Source organism: Haematobia irritans, chromosome 1 (assembly GCF_050003625.1).
Source record: "Haematobia irritans isolate KBUSLIRL chromosome 1, ASM5000362v1, whole genome shotgun sequence".
Lineage (NCBI taxonomy): Eukaryota > Metazoa > Arthropoda > Insecta > Diptera > Muscidae > Haematobia > Haematobia irritans.
Window position 1 is genome coordinate 23,900,492 of NC_134397.1, and position 18,133 is coordinate 23,918,624.

General features: G+C 30.1%; 1 protein-coding gene across 1 annotated transcript in view; it reads left to right on the forward strand.

The window, feature by feature from the left end:
- The window catches only part of LOC142222363 (IDLSRF-like peptide), a 286,735-nt gene that overhangs the window by 24,874 nt on the left and 243,728 nt on the right, over window positions 1-18,133 (forward strand). The gene's annotated exons all lie outside the window — the stretch shown is intronic.

Consider the following 18,133-nt stretch of genomic DNA (forward strand, 5'->3'; position numbering starts at 1 on the left):
TTAAAACTGCAGTTGGGTTTCTGCTACAATTACCAACATTGGATATCGCAAAGTCATAACGAACCGTAATGACTATAATCCAGAGACACAAAAAGTTTTTTTATTATAATATTTCAATGATTTCAACATACCTATTCAATATTTTTATCAATAAATACAAAATTTCCAAATCTCACAACAAAAAAATCATCCTCATACGTTAAATAGAAAAGACATGGCAATTCTATACTATGGAATTTTACACTCTCACTCTCTTCTATTTGTACGTTACTCTCAATGATTGAGAAAAACATCCCCAAAGTTCACTTTCGTACTCGCTTCTATTTTGAGGAAAACGGAATCAAAATTGCAATTGATTGCGTTGCTTAAGGCGCATACACATTTGATTTATTTTTGATTGTTTTCTTGTAGTTCCATAGATCTTGTTCTAGTAGTTCCATAGAATTAAGGTTGCAATTTATAAACAGATAATGTTTCAATTTCTGACGATCGGAGCAATTCGAAAACATGTTCTGTGTAATCATGTATAATACTAATTCTATAGAACAGGTTTTGGAAGCGAGAAAATAATTTTAGCAATCGAAAAAGCAAGTGGTTCTTAATGAAGGTACTCCAAAAAGAATGTGCAATTTTTTGCTGGGATGCCATAGAAAAAAAGAATAGAATTTAATTGTTATTAGACATAAATTTTGAAACAGAACAAGGAGTAGTTATAGGATTTTATTTTATATTCTGAAAAAAATATTGATCTGGAATTTCTCATATACGTTCGTCCATCTGTTGTACGGCAAGAAAATTTTACATAATTTTGATGGTTTGCTTAAAGCAACTTCGAGGAAAACTTTATCTTATTGAAAATGTATGCAAAAAAAAAAGTTTTGTTAAACATTAAACATCAATGTCGTCATTAACATCTTTTATTTGATGTAATTGAAGGATATTTTTGGAGAGGTTATTTGTATAGTCAGTCCTATACCAATGAACTGAATTTGATATTTATATTTAGTTGTCGTCATAATAGCTAATACATTTATGTAGATGATATTGGGTGGGTCGAAGGGACCGTTTCAATATTCCTTTCATGTTGCGTTTGGGATTCCAGAAGATTTTTGTTCTTAATTCCCACTTTAGTTATTTGGTTAGTTGAAAAAATTTACCATTGCATAATTTTAGGAGGATATATGATTTTCCATTAGAGTAATATTTCTAGGCTGTGCAAATTGAAAGACAATATCAATAAACCCTTTCTTCCATAGTGGAAGATTAAAAAAAAGATTTCGAGAAAAATTCTCATTTTGCAGAAATTTTTCCAGGTGTATCAAATAAATGTCTACACAAATCATCAATATATTGACATGAATATTTATGATTGATATAAGTCTTCGGTATTTGTATAAGTATGTTTTGTTGTGGCTTATCTTTGTTCGTTTCTTAAAGTAAATATTGCACATGAATGAACACAATTTTATTGTTTACAATAAAAATGTCATTTCTATGCCATATTTATATTTCAGAAATGTCTTATGCCACCCCACAAAACAACCATGTGAGCCACATGGCCCCAGAAACCACATTTCCCTCAAAGCGAATGTGGTTTTCGGTTTGCTCGCTGAGAAATATATTGGTATGGGAGCACAAATGAATGATGCCCAAAAGTAGTCTATGCGATTGTTTGTGCCTGAATGTATGCTATATTTATGTATATACCATACGGCTACACTCATTGTAGATGGGTTATTTAGATAAGTGACGTTAAAGCTATAAACGGTCTACTGATGTTTAACAGCTTGCCTGGGTGTAAGGGAGGGAGAATGTGTAGAAGTTATTAAAGTTTGAGAATCATTTTAATACATTTTCAGTTGATGGTTTCTAATAAACAAAGAACACGTGCAATTGTTCAAAACTTGAGAAATTGTATTTTACGATATTTTCATTAATAATAAAATGTTTTCATATGGACTTTCCTACAATTGACAATTCTTTTTATACCCATCACCATACGACGGGGGATATATTAACTTTGTCATTCAGTTTGTAACACATCGAAATATTGGTCTAAGACCCCATAAAGTATATATATATATATATAACATATTCTGGGTCGTGGTGAAATTCTGAGTTGATCCAAGTATGTCCGTCCGTCCGTCTGTTGAAATCACGCTAACTTCCGAACGAAACAAGCTATCGACTTGAAACTTGGCATAAGTAGTTGTTATTGACGTAGGTCGGATGTTATTGCAAATGGGCCATATCGGACCACTTTTAAGTATAGCCCCCATATAAACCGACCCACCGAGTTGACCTCCGGAGCCTCTTGGAGGAGCAAATTTCATCCGATCTGGTTGAAATTTCGTACGTGATGTAAGTATATGGTCTGTAACAACCATGCAACAATTGGCCCATATCGGTCCATAATTATATATAGCCCCCATATAAACCGATCCCCAGATTAGACCTCGGAGCCTCTAGGAGGAGCAAATTTCATCCGATCCGGTTGAAATTTGTTACGAGGTGTAAGTATATGGTCTCTAACAGCCATGCAAAAATTGGTCCATATAATATATATAGCCTCCATATAAACCGATCCCCAGATTTGACCTCCGAAACCTCTTGGAGGTGCAAAATTCATCCGATTCGATTGAAATTTGGTACATTGCGTTGGTATATGGCCGCTAACAGTCATGAAAAAAATTGGTCCATATTGGTCTATAGTCATATATAGCCGATCACCAATCACACAAAAATTGGTCCATATCGCCAAAAATAATCTACCAAAATTTTTTTCTATAGAATATTTTGTCAAAATTTTATTTCTATAAAAAAAACTTTGTAAAAATTTTATTTTTATAGAAAATTTTATCAAAATTTTATAACCATAGAAAATTTTGTCAAAATTTTAATTCTATAGAAATTTTTGTCAAAATTTTATTTCTATAGAAAATTTGTCAAAATTTTATTTTTATAGAAAGTTTTATCAAAATGTTATATCTATAGAAAATTTTGTCAAAATTTTATTTCTATAGAAAATTTGGCAAACTTTTATATCTATAGAAAATTTTATCAAAATTTTAGTTCTATAGAAAATTTTGTCAAAATTTTATTTCTATAGAATATTTTGTGAAAATTTTATTTCTATAAAAAACTTTGTCAAAATTTCATTTCTATAGAAAATTGTATCAAATATTTATATCTATAGAAAATTTTGTCAAAATTTTATTTCTATAGAAATTTTTGTTATAATTTTATTTTTATAGAAAATTCTGTCAAAATTTTATATCTATAGAAAATTTTATCAATATTTTATTTCTATAGAAAATTTTGTCAAAATTTTATTTCCATAGAAAATTTTATCCAAATTTTATATCTATAGAAAATTTTATCCAAATTTTAGTTCTATAGAAAATTTTGTCAAAATTTTATTTCTATAGAAAATTTTGTCAAAATTTTATTTCTATAGAAATTTTTGTTAAAATTTTATTTTTATAGAAAATTTTATCAAAATTTTATATCTATAGAAAATTTTATCAAAATTTTATATCTATAGAAAATTTTATCAATATTTTATTTCTATAGAAAATTTTGTCAAAATTTTATTTCTATAGAAAATTTTATCAAAGTATGTAATTTCAAATGACGACACAGCACAATAAATTGTATTTCGGGGGGTCGTAGGGTGCACGGACAAAAAAGTTTTGGTGTTCTGAAATTGTCTTCGAATATGTTACAAAACTGGGGGGTGACCGCATCAACTTTTTTTTCCTTTAGGCCGTGACCGTATCTATTGGACAATCTTCTATATTTCTTGTGAAGTGTGGTTTGTCAAGGAAAGGTATCCTTCTCCTCAACATATCTGAAAATTAAGCACTATATTATAATAACATACAAAGAATTATCTTTGTTCGTTTCTTAAAGTAAATATTGCACATGAATGAACACAATTTTATTGTTTACAATAAAAATGTCATTTCTATGCCATATTTATATTTCAGAAATGTCTTATGCCACCCCACAAAACAACCATGTGAGCCACATGGCCCCAGAAACCACATTTCCCTCAAAGCGAATGTGGTTTTCGGTTTGCTCGCTGAGAAATATATTGGTATGGGAGCACAAATGAATGATGCCCAAAAGTAGTCTATGCGATTGTTTGTGCCTGAATGTATGCTATATTTATGTATATACCATACGGCTACACTCATTGTAGATGGGTTATTTAGATAAGTGACGTTAAAGCTATAAACGGTCTACTGATGTTTAACAGCTTGCCTGGGTGTAAGGGAGGGAGAATGTGTAGAAGTTATTAAAGTTTGAGAATCATTTTAATACATTTTCAGTTGATGGTTTCTAATAAACAAAGAACACGTGCAATTGTTCAAAACTTGAGAAATTGTATTTTACGATATTTTCATTAATAATAAAATGTTTACATATGGACTTTCCTACAATTGACAATTCTTTTTATACCCATCACCATACGACGGGGGATATATTAACTTTGTCATTCAGTTTGTAACACATCGAAATATTGGTCTAAGACCCCATAAAGTATATATATATATATAACATATTCTGGGTCGTGGTGAAATTCTGAGTTGATCTAAGTATGTCCGTCCGTCCGTCTGTTGAAATCACGCTAACTTCCGAACGAAACAAGCTATCGACTTGAAACTTGGCATAAGTAGTTGTTATTGACGTAGGTCGGATGTTATTGCAAATGGGCCATATCGGACCACTTTTAAGTATAGCCCCCATATAAACCGACCCACCGAGTTGACCTCCGGAGCCTCTTGGAGGAGCAAATTTCATCCGATCTGGTTGAAATTTCGTACGTGATGTAAGTATATGGTCTGTAACAACCATGCAACAATTGGCCCATATCGGTCCATAATTATATATAGCCCCCATATAAACCGATCCCCAGATTAGACCTCGGAGCCTCTAGGAGGAGCAAATTTCATCCGATCCGGTTGAAATTTGTTACGAGGTGTAAGTATATGGTCTCTAACAGCCATGCAAAAATTGGTCCATATCGGTCCATAATTATATATAGCCCCCATAAAACCGATCCCCAGATTTGACCTCCGGAGCCTCTTGGAAGAGCAAATTTCATCGGATCAGGTTTAAATTTGGTACGTGGTGTTAGTATATGGTCTCTAACAACCATGCAAAAATTGGTCTATATCGGTCTATAGTCATATATAGCCGATCGCCAATCACACAAAAATTGGTCCATATCGCCAAAAATATTCTACCAACATTTTATTTCTATAGAATATTTTGTGAAAATTTTATTTCTATAAAAAACTTTGTCAAAATTTCATTTCTATAGAAAATTTTATCAAAATTTTAGTTCTATAGAAAATTTTGTCAAAATTTTATTTCTATAGAAATTTTTGTTAAAATTTTATTTTTATAGAAAATTTTATCAAAATTTTATATCTATAGAAAATTTTATTAAAATTTTATATCTATAGAAAATTTTATCAATATTTTATTTCTATAGAAAATTTTGTCAAAATTTTATTTCTATAGAAAATTTGGCAAACTTTTATATCTATAGAAAATTTTATCAAAATTTTATATCTATAGAAAATTTTATCAAAATTTTATTTCTATAGAAAATTTTGTCAAAATTTTATTTCTATAGAAATTTTTGTTAAAATTTTATTTTTATAGAAAATTTTGTCAAAATTTTATATCTATAGAAAATTTTATCAATATTTTATTTCTATAGAAAATTTTGTCAAAATTTTATTTCTATAGAAAATTTGTCAAAATTTTATTTTTATAGAAAATTTCAGATGACGACACAGCACAATAAATTGTATTTCGGGGGGTCGTAGGGTGCACGGACAAAAAAGTTGTGGTGTTCTGAAATTGTCTTCGAATATGTTACAAAACTTGGGGGTGACCGCATCAACTTTTTTTTTTCCTTTAGGCCGTGACCCTATCTATTGGACAATCTTCTATATTTCTTGTGAAGTGTGGTTTGTCAAGGAAAGGTATCCTTCTCCTCAACATATCTGAAAATTAAGCACTATATTATAATAACATACAAAGAATTACTGTTTCCCATCCAATAAATCGGAAAAAGCAAAAGTAGTAAACAATTTTACCACATTAACATTTGCTAAAATGTTGGAAAATGATGCACCCTCTACGTTGGCTGCCAATTTCATGTAAATTTAAGTTCTTTACTAAAAAGAAGTCTGGCAGAATCCTGTGCAAAAATCATAGCTCTTATGTACCGAGTTCCCATTTACGGACAACCCTCTACTTTCAATTAAGAAAAAAAAAAACGGACAAAAGGGAACCCTCTCCCCACCTTCGCTCCACTCCGACCTGATATCGGACTATCACGTACCCTATATTAATTTCACAAACTACTCAATGGTCCCTATAAACTCTATCGAAGTAAATCGACAAAGTTTATTTCACTTTTCCTCTTCCCCAACCAGATATCAAAAAATTGTGTACTAGTTTTAAAATAATGTTTTACTTTAATCACCTCCTCCCACGTTCCCTGTAAATTTCAAGTAGATCGGAGATGTTTAAATTTTGCTCTATTGTTTTAAAGGGACGTCACTTTCCCCGATACAATAGCGACAAACACTGTAGTGAATAGCACCCCTAACCTTCCATGCAAATTCTTGAAACTTTCCTTCAAGTGTGGGGCAAGGAAGGTTGTCTCTTCGTTCATAACCTTCCCCCACTGCCTTTGTAAATTTCAAGAAAGCTTAATAATTTTTTTTTTTGCAGTTTTAGAGGAGGACCTCCTCCCCGACCAAATATCGAAAAGTGATGTAGCGTATCTTTTGTAAACGTCCCAGAAAATGTCAAGCAAATTATAAGCCTAAAGGGACGGCCTCTCTTCCGTCCAAATGTCACAAAATCAGATATCAACTATTAATATCGTAACCTCTCCCCAGTCCTCTGTAAATTTCAAGTAACTCGATAAAGTTTAATTGTTTCTCTGTATGTACTTAAGAGAAGCAGATGTCTCCCTATGCCCTTTATTTTTATTAAAAAATTAGGAACCTGACATAAATTTCATAACCTCACCCATTTTTTCCGTAAAATTTCAGTTGGAGGAGTTTAGTTTTGTTTTCACTGTACTTTTGAAAAAAGTCGGGCAAAGGGGGTGGTCCCCCTCCCCGACCAAATATCGAAAAAAATGTAGCGGATTTTTTTTCTAGATGCCAACCACAACATTCAATGAAAATTTCAAACAAATCGCATAATTATGTTCCAAGTTTCAAAAAGTAGGGCAAGAGGGAGGTCCCCCTCCCCGTCCACATATGAAATCATCAGGTACCGCATATTAATTCCATAACCTCTCCGCATGTTCTCCGTAAATCTCAGACAATTTAGAGAATTTTAGTTTTTTCACTGTATTTTAAAAAAAAGTCGAACAAAGGGGAGGTTCCCCTCCGCCACCAAATATCGAAATATAATGTAGCGGATCTTTGTCTAGATGCCAACCCCAACCTTCAATGAAAATTTCAAGCAAATTGGACAACTTTAGTCCAATTTTCAAAAAATCCGACAAAGGGGAGGTCCCCCTCCGCGACCAGGTGTCAAAAATGAGGTACCCTATTTTCACCACATGAACGCCCCCTACGATCTCTGAAAGTTTCAAGTAAATCGGTTCAGCCGTTTCGGAGCCAACTCGGAACATACAAACAAACAATGAAACAAACAAACAAATAAACAAACCAAGATTGAATTTTATATATATAGAATATATACACTGAAAAAAATATTGTCTTGAGGTCAAAGATTTCATGTCTTTAAAATACGAATACAAATTTTGCTTAGCATAGAAGACGCATTTCTCTAAAATAAAGTTATTTTCCTTGTCCAAAAGTCGATAAACTTTTCAATGAAGTCGTATTGTCCTTATAATTAAGTGATTTGACTTAAAAATGGGTATCTTAACATGAAAGGAAAAATTTATAGGCTAAGGTCAACTTGACTTTAATAATTCAGACAAATTCTTTAAATTTAATGAAATTGTCTTGAAATTTGTTGTCTTTTTGCATCTTGACTACAAAGCAAGAAATCGTTCAAATATAGGACATGTTTTTCAAAACTTTATTTTAAAGAAGTTTTTTACTTCAAACATAGCATAATTTCTACTGGAAGTCGAGTCCTAATTTGGAAAATAAAGTTGCCGTTAACTCGTTTTTAAAGGACTTTGATAGCATATGAAGAAAAAAAGCTGAGAAAGCGAAAAATTAAAATTTGCTTCCTAGAAGCAAGTACACAAAACCTAAATTTAAAAGAGAATTGTGTCTTAAAAGTATCCTTACTTGTATTCTCCGCTTCTTTGGCTCGGAATCAATACCAAATTTTTTAAAGTAAAGACAAAATCTTTGGAACCGAGTATGCTTTTTTTCAGTGTAGATAGATAAATAATTCGGGTTTGTTGGTCCACTGTTGTCGTTGACGATTCGTTGATACGGCGTCGATCACGGTTCAGTGCTGATGATTCATCATTATTTCTACATTATTAAAAAATATACAAAAGGGTGCAAATGAAGCATTTGGACTAGAAACGGACACAGGATTTTATTTTGCAGGCCCAAGTGCTAATTTATAATTTCACTCAGCTGGTTTTAGACATTTTGCGAAGTCATTTCGTAAGGACTCTAGCGTAAATGTTGCCCTGTCATCAATGGTCATTACTGATTTGGACAATATATTCCATAAATATAGAAATGATGAAAATGGTTCACCTTCTTAAAATGGTCTCCTGGTGATGACTTTCGATATTTTGATCTTATTGCAGCTCGCAAGCTGGTAGGAGAATAAATTTTATATTTTTAAAATTTTTTAAATTATTACTGATTTTCCACCGCAGAGCCAATTTCTTTTTATACCCTCCATCATAGGATGGGGGTATATTAACTTTGTCATTTCGTTTGTAACACATCGAAATATTGCTCTAAGACCCCATAAAGTATATATATTCTGGGTCGTGGTGAAATTCTGAGTCGATCTAAGCATGTCCGTCCGTCCGTCCGTCTGTTGAAATCACGCTAACTTCCGAACGAAACAAGCTATCGACTTGAAACTTGGCACAAGTTGTTGTTGTCGATGTAGGTCGGATGGTATTGAAAATGGGCCATATCGGTCCACTTTTACGTATAGCCCCCATATAAAGGGACCCTCAGATTTGGCTTGTGGAGCCTCTAACAGAAGCATATTTCATCCGATTCGGCTGAAATCTGGCACATGGTGTTGGTATATGGTCTCTAATAACCATGCAAAAATTGGTCCATATCGGTCCATAATTATATATAGCCCCCATATAAACCGATCCCCCGATTTGGCTTGCATAGCCTCTAAGAGAAACAAATTTCATCCGATCCGGCTGAAATTTGGTACAGGGTGTTAGTATATGGTCTCTAACAATCATGCAAAAATTGAACCACATCGGTCCATAATTATATATAGCCCCCATATAAACCGATCCCCAGATTTGGCTTACGGAGCCTCAAAGAGAAGAAAATTTCATCCGATCCGGCTGAAATTTGGTACATGATGTTGGTATATGGTCTCTAACAACCATGCAAAAATTGGTCCATATCGGTCTTTAATTATATATAGCCCCCATATAAACCGATCCCCACATTTGGCTTGTGGAACCTCTAAGCGAAGCATATTTCATCGGATACGTCTGAAATTTGGTACATGGTGTTGGTATATGGTCTCTAACAATCATGCAGAAATTGGCCCACATCGCTCCATAATTTTATATAGACCCCATATAAACCGATCTCCAGATTTGGCTTGCGAAGGCTCAAAGAGAAGCAAATTGCATCCGATCCGGCGGAAATTTGGTACATGGTGTTGGTATATGGTCTCTAACAACCGTGCAAAAATTGGTCTACATCGGTCCATAATTTTTTATAGCGCCCTTATAAACCGATCCCCAGATTTGGGTTCCGGAGCCTCAAAGAGAAGCAAATTTCATCCGATCCGCCTGAAATTTGGTACATGATATTGGTATATGGTCTCTAACAACCATGCAAAAATTGGTCCACATCGCTTCATAATTATATATAGCCCCCATATAAACCGATCCCCAGATTTGGCTTGCGAAGTCTCCAAGAGAAGCAAATTTCATCCAATCCGGTTGTAATTTGGAACATCCAATCCGGTTGTAAGTTGGCACGCTTTAACAAGCGTGCCAGAATTGGTCCATATCGGTCCATAATTATATATAGCCCCCATATAATACGTTCTCCAGATTTGACCTCCGGAGCCTCTTGGAGGAGCAAAATTCATCCGATCCGGTTCAAATTAGGAACGTGGTGTTAGTATATGGTCGCTAACAACCATACCAAAATTGGTCCAATCACACAAAAATTGGTCCACATCGGTTCATAATCATGGTTGCCACTAGAGCCAAAAATAGTCTACCAAAATTTTATTTCTATATAAAATTTTGTCAAAATTTTATTTCTATAGAAAATTTTGTTAAAATTTTATTCGGTTCATAATAAAATTTTCATCATTGTCAAAAGTTTATTTCTATAGAAAATAGTGAAAATTTTATTTCTGTAGAAAATTTTGTCAAAATTGTATGTCTACTTTGTCAAACTGAATTATATACGTATTGGATCGATCTTTTTTGATTTAATATATACTACGTGTGGACTTACCTACAATTTAGAAGATGGTGTTAGGAGGTTTTAAGATACCTTGCCATCGGCAAGCGTTACCGCAACTTAAGTAATTCGATTGTGGATGGCAGTGTTTAGAAGAAGTTTCTACGCAATCCATGATGGAGGGTACATAAGCTTCGGCCTGGCCGAACTTACGGCCGTATATACTTGTTTTCTTTCATAAAATCTTGTCAAATATCTCTTGGGTATTTTTGTAAGGAATTTTAAATTACATTGGACGAAAACGTCCTAATTTGTGGAGAAAAGCCAGAAAAATACTGGTAACACTGTTTGCAGAATCGCCGTCATCCTATGCCAAAAATTAAAAAAAAAATATTCCATACAAAGTCTGCTCGAGTTCATCTATTATTATACCATAAAATCGACATAACTGTTTTTTTTTATAGAAGAGCTTACAAAAACCAATTTCCGTTTCCTCCATATATAGATATTTTGCAATAAAACACTTAATACGATTTTCTAATTTTAGTTATTTTTCTCATCCGCTTTTACAAACCACAAACACAAAACGAAAATACGAACATAGAGAACTAAAAATAAACTATTGGCGGAAAATTCACAATGGCAACGGAATAAAGGCAGGATATATTTTAAGGACATTTATAATGGATAAACGGTCTACAAGCTATTTTGGTTTTAATATGACATTCATAAGCAATTTGAATTTCTATAGTCCAAAATGTAGCAAAATAATTTTGTTATTTAAATTAAATTTTACTGAAAAGGATCAAGGATGAAAGGGAACGTGGATGGATTAATTTGAAGAATTTGGATTTGTTGGTGTAGTTGGATATGACTGATTTTAAATCTTCCTAGTATTCTAATATTAATGAAAAATTATTTGGTTATAGTTTTTAATTTAACTTTTAGCTTTTCCCACCTACCATCTCCCTCCTCACCAAAAAAACAAAAACCCTTTTCATTACAAGGACTTCAAAAAGGTCCTCCATATCCTTGTTAGCATTCTATATTAAAGATGTTTTCAGAATTTACCAATTTTTTTTACCTTACCAATTTTTTTCGTATAACTTTTTCCCACTTTGTTTTTTGTTGTATGTGTGTTTGTTTTTTTAATTTCTGGCCTTTCCCTTTTCATCGAGCCCAAAAAAAAAAAAATAAAATACCAAGTGATGAATGGTCTACATGAAATGTCGACATCACTATTCATTTCATGTAAAAGGGAATGAGATATTATGTTATGCCCAAAGTTTTTGGTTAGGTTTTCGCTATTGTAAACGGTCAACATGTTTGGGTATAAGGAGCTGGGTGTGCTTTGGGGGTAGGGGGATAGAGGGATCGGGAATGGTCAACACAGTTTGATGAACGATAGCTTTGTATTCTATTTAAGGAGCTTAACAACTACAACCATGGAAAAACAAAACTGAAAACCTTTATTATTTTATTACACAGAAGCTGACCTGGTGACAGCAACATGGTCAATAGCAAAATGAAGCAACAGTAGGCGGAATTGTTTCATTTTTGTACACAGAAAATATTTTAGTTAAAAAAAATCCCAAACAAAGAAAGGGAAAAATTTGGGGCTAAGTTTAATATAAACTACTGCATACATGCAAAAAAAAAATAAATAAAAAAATGTGGAAAAACCAAAACAACATAATTTATTATAAATTTTTTTTATTATTTATTTATTTATTTATTAAACTTATAGTAAGTATAAGAATAATAAGAGAAAAATCTAGCATTAGCTACTTAGGCTATCAGCTAATTTTTTTTGTTATTTTTGCTATAATATAAAAAGCGTTTATTTTATATTTATTATCTATTTCGTTCATATCAAGAACGCCGTCAATATGACACATTTTAATGTTTCGTAATAGAAATATAATATAGGGCTATATAAATGCCACATTTTCAAAACTTCGACATTCCACGAATAAATTTGAAATAAAATAATGGCAAAATTTTCTATAGAAATACAATGTTGACAAAATTTTCTAAAGAAATAAAATGTTGACAAAATTTTCTATAGAAATAAATTTTTGCCAAATAAATAAAGTTTTGGAAATTTCAAAAGTTTGTGTCCACTACGAATTAAGGATCGTTAAACAAACAATCTAGAAAATTTTAAAATATATTCTATAGGGAAATTAAAAATGTTCTATAGAAAAAATTTGTTTGACAAAAATTTTCATGCATAAAAAACGTTGACAAAATTTTCTATAGAAATAAAATTGTAACAAAATTTTCTATAGAAATAAAATTGTAACAAAATTTAAATTTAATTTTAAATAAAGAAATAGAAATAAAATTTTGTAGAAATTGTCTAACGAAATCAAATTTTGAAAAAAAGGGAAATAAAATTTTGCCAAATTTTTTTTTGAAATAAAATCTTGACAAAATTTTTATATAGAAATAAAATTTTGACAAAATTTTCTATAGAAATAAAATTTTGACAAAATTTTCCATAGAAATAAAATTTTGGAAAAATTTTCTATAGAAATAAAATTTTGACAAAATTTTCTATAGAAAAAAAAATTGACAAAATTTTCTATAGAAAAAAAATTTTGACAACATTTTTTATAGAAATAAAATTTTGAAAAATTTTTCCTATAGAAATAAAGTTTTGACAAAATTTTCTACAGACATAAATTTTTGACAAAATTGTCTATAGAAACAAATTTTGACAAAATTTTCTATAGAAACATAATTTTCTATAGAAATAAAATTTTCTATAGAAATAAAATTTTGACAATATTTTTTATAGAAGTAAAATTTTCCAAAATTGTCTATAGAAACAAAATTTTGACAAAATTTTCTATAGAAATAAAATTTTGACAAAATTTTCTATAGAAATAAAATTTTTACAAAATTTTCTATAGAAACAGAAGTTTCTATGAAAATAAAATTTTGACAAAATTTTCTATATAAATAAAATTTTGACAAAATTTTCTATAGAAACAAAATTTTCTATAGAAATAAGATTTTCTATAGAAATAAAATTTTGACAAAATTTTCTATAGACATAAAATGTTGACAAAATTGTCTATAGAAATAAAATTTTGACAGAATTTTCTATAGAAACAAGATTGTCTGTAGAAATAAAATTTTGATAAAATTTTGACAAATTTTTCTATAGAAATAAAATTTTGACAAATTTTTCTATAGAAATAAAATTTTGTCAAAATTTTCTATAGAAATAAAATTTTGACAAAATTTTCTATAGAAATAAAATTTTGGCAAATTTTTCTATAGAAATAAAATTGTGACAAAATTTTCTATATAAATAAAATTTTGACAAAAGTTTCTATGGAAATAATATTGTGACAAAATTTTCTATAGAAATAAAATTTTGACAAAATTTTGACAACATTTTTTATAGAAATAAAATTTTGACAAAATTTTCTATAGACAACATTTTCTATAGAAATAAAATTTTGACAAAATTTTCTATAGAAATAAAATTTTGACAAAATTTTCTATAGAAATAAAATTTTGACAAAATTTTCTATAGAAATAAAATTTTGACAAAATTGTCTATAGAAATAAAATTTTGCCAAAATTTTCTATAGAATCTTGACTCAATAGTTGCGAAATTTTACTCAATTTTATCTAATTGCATTTCGAAATCTGTTCCTTTCAAATTGCTCGATGATTCTGGCGGACCACCATGGAATACAATTAATTTAAAAAGATTAAAGAACAGAAAGAATAAACTATACAAAAAATTTAAACGAACAGGTCTTTCTTCCGATTTTGCTTCATATTCGTTAGTAAGATCCGAATATAACTTAGAAAATAGAATTGCTTATCGTAATCACTTAAATAATATTAAGAACCAATTGAGAGCTAACCCTAAGAAGTTTTATGATTTTGTAAATTCGAAACGTACCTCACATGCATTTCCTAAAGTTTTAAGAATTGGAACGACAGTGGCTGTTGAAGACGTGGATGTATGTAACATTTTTGCTAGATTATTTCAGTCGACTTATTCAGAAAAATCTTGGGAGTCAATGGACAATTATTCCTTTACAATTATACCATCATCTACGATTGAAATGCCTTTTATAAGTTCCACTACTGTTCTTAACTATCTGAATACTCTGAAGGCAATATCCAATCCGGGTCCGGATGGGATACCAACAAATATTCTGAGGAAATGTTCTGACAATCTTGCGTTCCCACTATCTGTCATGTTTAATAAATCATTGTATCTGGGATACATACCACATATATGGAAGGAATCTTACATAATACCTTTACACAAATCTGGAGACAAAAGTGATGTCTCTAACTATAGGGGGATAGCAAAACTATGTGCTATCCCAAAACTATTCGAAAAAATAATTACAGATTCCCTTTCACACCAAATCTCGTCATTTCTTTCTCGATTTCAACATGGCTTTCGAAAACACCATTCAACAGTTACAAATATCCTTGAACTGACTACCCTTGTCAATGATGGTCTTAGGGTACGTAATCTGACAGATGTAATATATACTGACTTTAGTAAAGCTTTTGACAAAGTCAACCATAACTTACTATTGTATAAACTTGATAGAATAGGTTTCAACAAAGCATTACTCCGATGGATTCGTTCATATTTGGATGGTCGAGTTCAAAAGGTAAGATTTCGTGATGTTTGCTCCCATCCGATATTGGTTACCTCTGGTGTTCCGCAAGGTAGTCATTTGGGACCGATCCTTTTCAATCTTTTCATAAATGATCTACCATCAGTCATTGACGATTTTCATAGTTTAATGTACGCAGATGATGTTAAATTATTTCGTTGTTTCAATAACCCAGATGAGCAATGTATATTACAATCCAATCTTAACAGTTTTGTTAAATGGTGTGATGTGAATTTAATGGAACTGAACATCTCAAAATGCAAACATATGACATTTTCACGAAGTAATTCTTTCATTCCAAAATACGCCATTAATGGGAATGAACTTCATACGGTTGAGTCTATCTTGGATCTAGGAATTTTTCTTGATCGCCGGCTGAATTTCAGGCAACACATTTCGATGACTGTTAATAAAGCTTATGGTGTTCTTGGTTTCATGAAACGATGGAGCAAAGAATTCAATGATCCTTCCATTACTAAACAACTCTACATATCGTTAGTCCGTGGTATCCTAGAATATGGATCTATTGTTTGGGACCCATCTTATAATATTTATATAAACATGATTGAATCTGTTCAGAAACAATTCCTTTTATTTTACCTACGTAGTCACGGTTGGACTCCAGTGATACTGCCCTCTTATGAATACAGATTAAGTTTAGTCAAACTACCTACCCTAAAAAGTAGAAGAATAATGTTAAACATCCTATTTCTTTCAAATGTCCTGCAAGGAAAAGGAAAATCTGATTTTATTTTACACCGCATACAATTTATTGTTCCTATTCGACCAACCCGAAATTTCGATATATTAAAAGTCGAATACTTTCAATCTAACTATGCAAATAATGACCCGCTTCGTCGATTATGTGTACAATTTAATAAACACTATCACGTCATTGATCTATCAGAAAATAAAGATACACTAAAACGAAAAATTATAATGTTACTAAACACATAATATTGTCTTAATAACTGTATATATGTATACTTTAGCCTGTAAGGATTTTTGTATCTATAGACTTAATAAATAAAAAAAAATAAAAAAATTTTACAAAAATTTTTACAAAATTTTCTATAGAAATAAAATTTTTACAAAATTTTCTATAGAAATAAAATGTTGACAAAATTTTCTATAGAAACAGAAGTTTCTATGGAAATAAAATTTTGAAAAAATTTTCTATAGAAATAAAATTTTGACAAAATTTTCTATAGGAATAAAATTTTGCTAAAATTTTCTATAGAAATAAAATTTTGATAAAATTTTCTATAGAAATAAAATGTTGACAAAATTTTCGATAGAAATAAAATTTTGACAAAATTTCCTATAGAAATAAAATTTTGACAAAATTTCCTATAAAAATAAAATTTTGACAAAATTTCCTATAGAAATAAAATTTTGACAAAATTTGCTATAGAAACAAAATTTTCTGTAGAAATAAAAAGTTTCTATGGAAATAATATTTTAACAACATTTTCTATAGAAATAACATTTTGACAAAATTTTCTATAGAAATAAAATTTTGACAAAAAATTTTTATAGAAATAAAATTTTGACAAAATTTTCTATAGAAATACAATTTTTATAAAATATTCTATAGAAACAGAAGTTACTATGGAAATAAAATTTTGACAAAATTTTCTATAGAAATAAAACTTTGACAAAATTTTCTATAAAAATAAAATTTTGACAAAATTTTCTATAGAAATAAAATTTTGACAAAATTTTCTATTGACACAAAATTTTGGCAAAATTTTCTATAGAAATAAAATTTTGACAAAACTTTCTATAAAAATAAAATTTTGACAAAATTTTCTATAGAAACAAATTTTCTTTAATAAAACGAAATTTTCTATAGACGTAACATTTTGACAAAATTGTCGATAGAAACAAAATTTTCTATTGAAATAAATTTTTCTATAGAAATAAAATATTGACAAAATTTTCTATAGAAATAAAATTTTGACTAATTTTTCTATAGAAATGAAATTTTGACAAAATTTTATATAGAAATAAAATTTTGACAAAATTTTATATAGAAATAAAATTTTGACAAAATTTTCTATAGAAATAAAATTTTGACAAAATTTTCTATAGAAATAAAATTTTGTAAAAAGGTTCTATAGCAATAAAATTTTGACAAAATTTTCTATAGAAATAAAATTTTGAGAACATTTTCTATAGAAATATTTCGGAAACCGAAAATAGTACCCACCTTCAAAATAAATACTTGATGTTTAGTTGAAACGGTCTAAAATCGTATGGGCCGTTTCTGATGATTTCCAATTTTTTTACTTTCAAATTTAGTTTTTAAGGGAATTTCTTTACCGATATCAACCCACTAGAAGTATCATGGCCACAAAACAAAAAACTTTTGAAAAACATTTTCACATTGTAGTACTAGCTAAATATAAAAGTTAGCCATCTACTCACAAACAAACAAAAAAATGCCCCAATGTTAAATGTTAACAATGCCGGTTAGTGTTGGTGTGACATGTACTACTGGTCTCACCATGCCTAAGGCGAGGTTCATTTTTTATGCGGTCACCAGGGACTTAGTGAACTTGTTAGATGCAACTTCCAAACCCAACACGAGAGAGACCTTTTTTTGGTTCCCTAGACCTTGTTAAGCTGTCAAAAGTCTTGAAGTGATACAAATAATATTATTATAAAGTTTAGAGAATTTTGAAGAATTTGTTGTGAAACTGTTCATAACTAAGACTTGAAATTTTGTTGTGGTGATGAATTTTGCTCTTCCTAATACTCTCTAAGAAGTTTATCATTTGGTTTAATGTTTGAGACTCAAAAGAGTTATGTCATGTGCAAAGAAAAATATAAGAACATTATTTTATG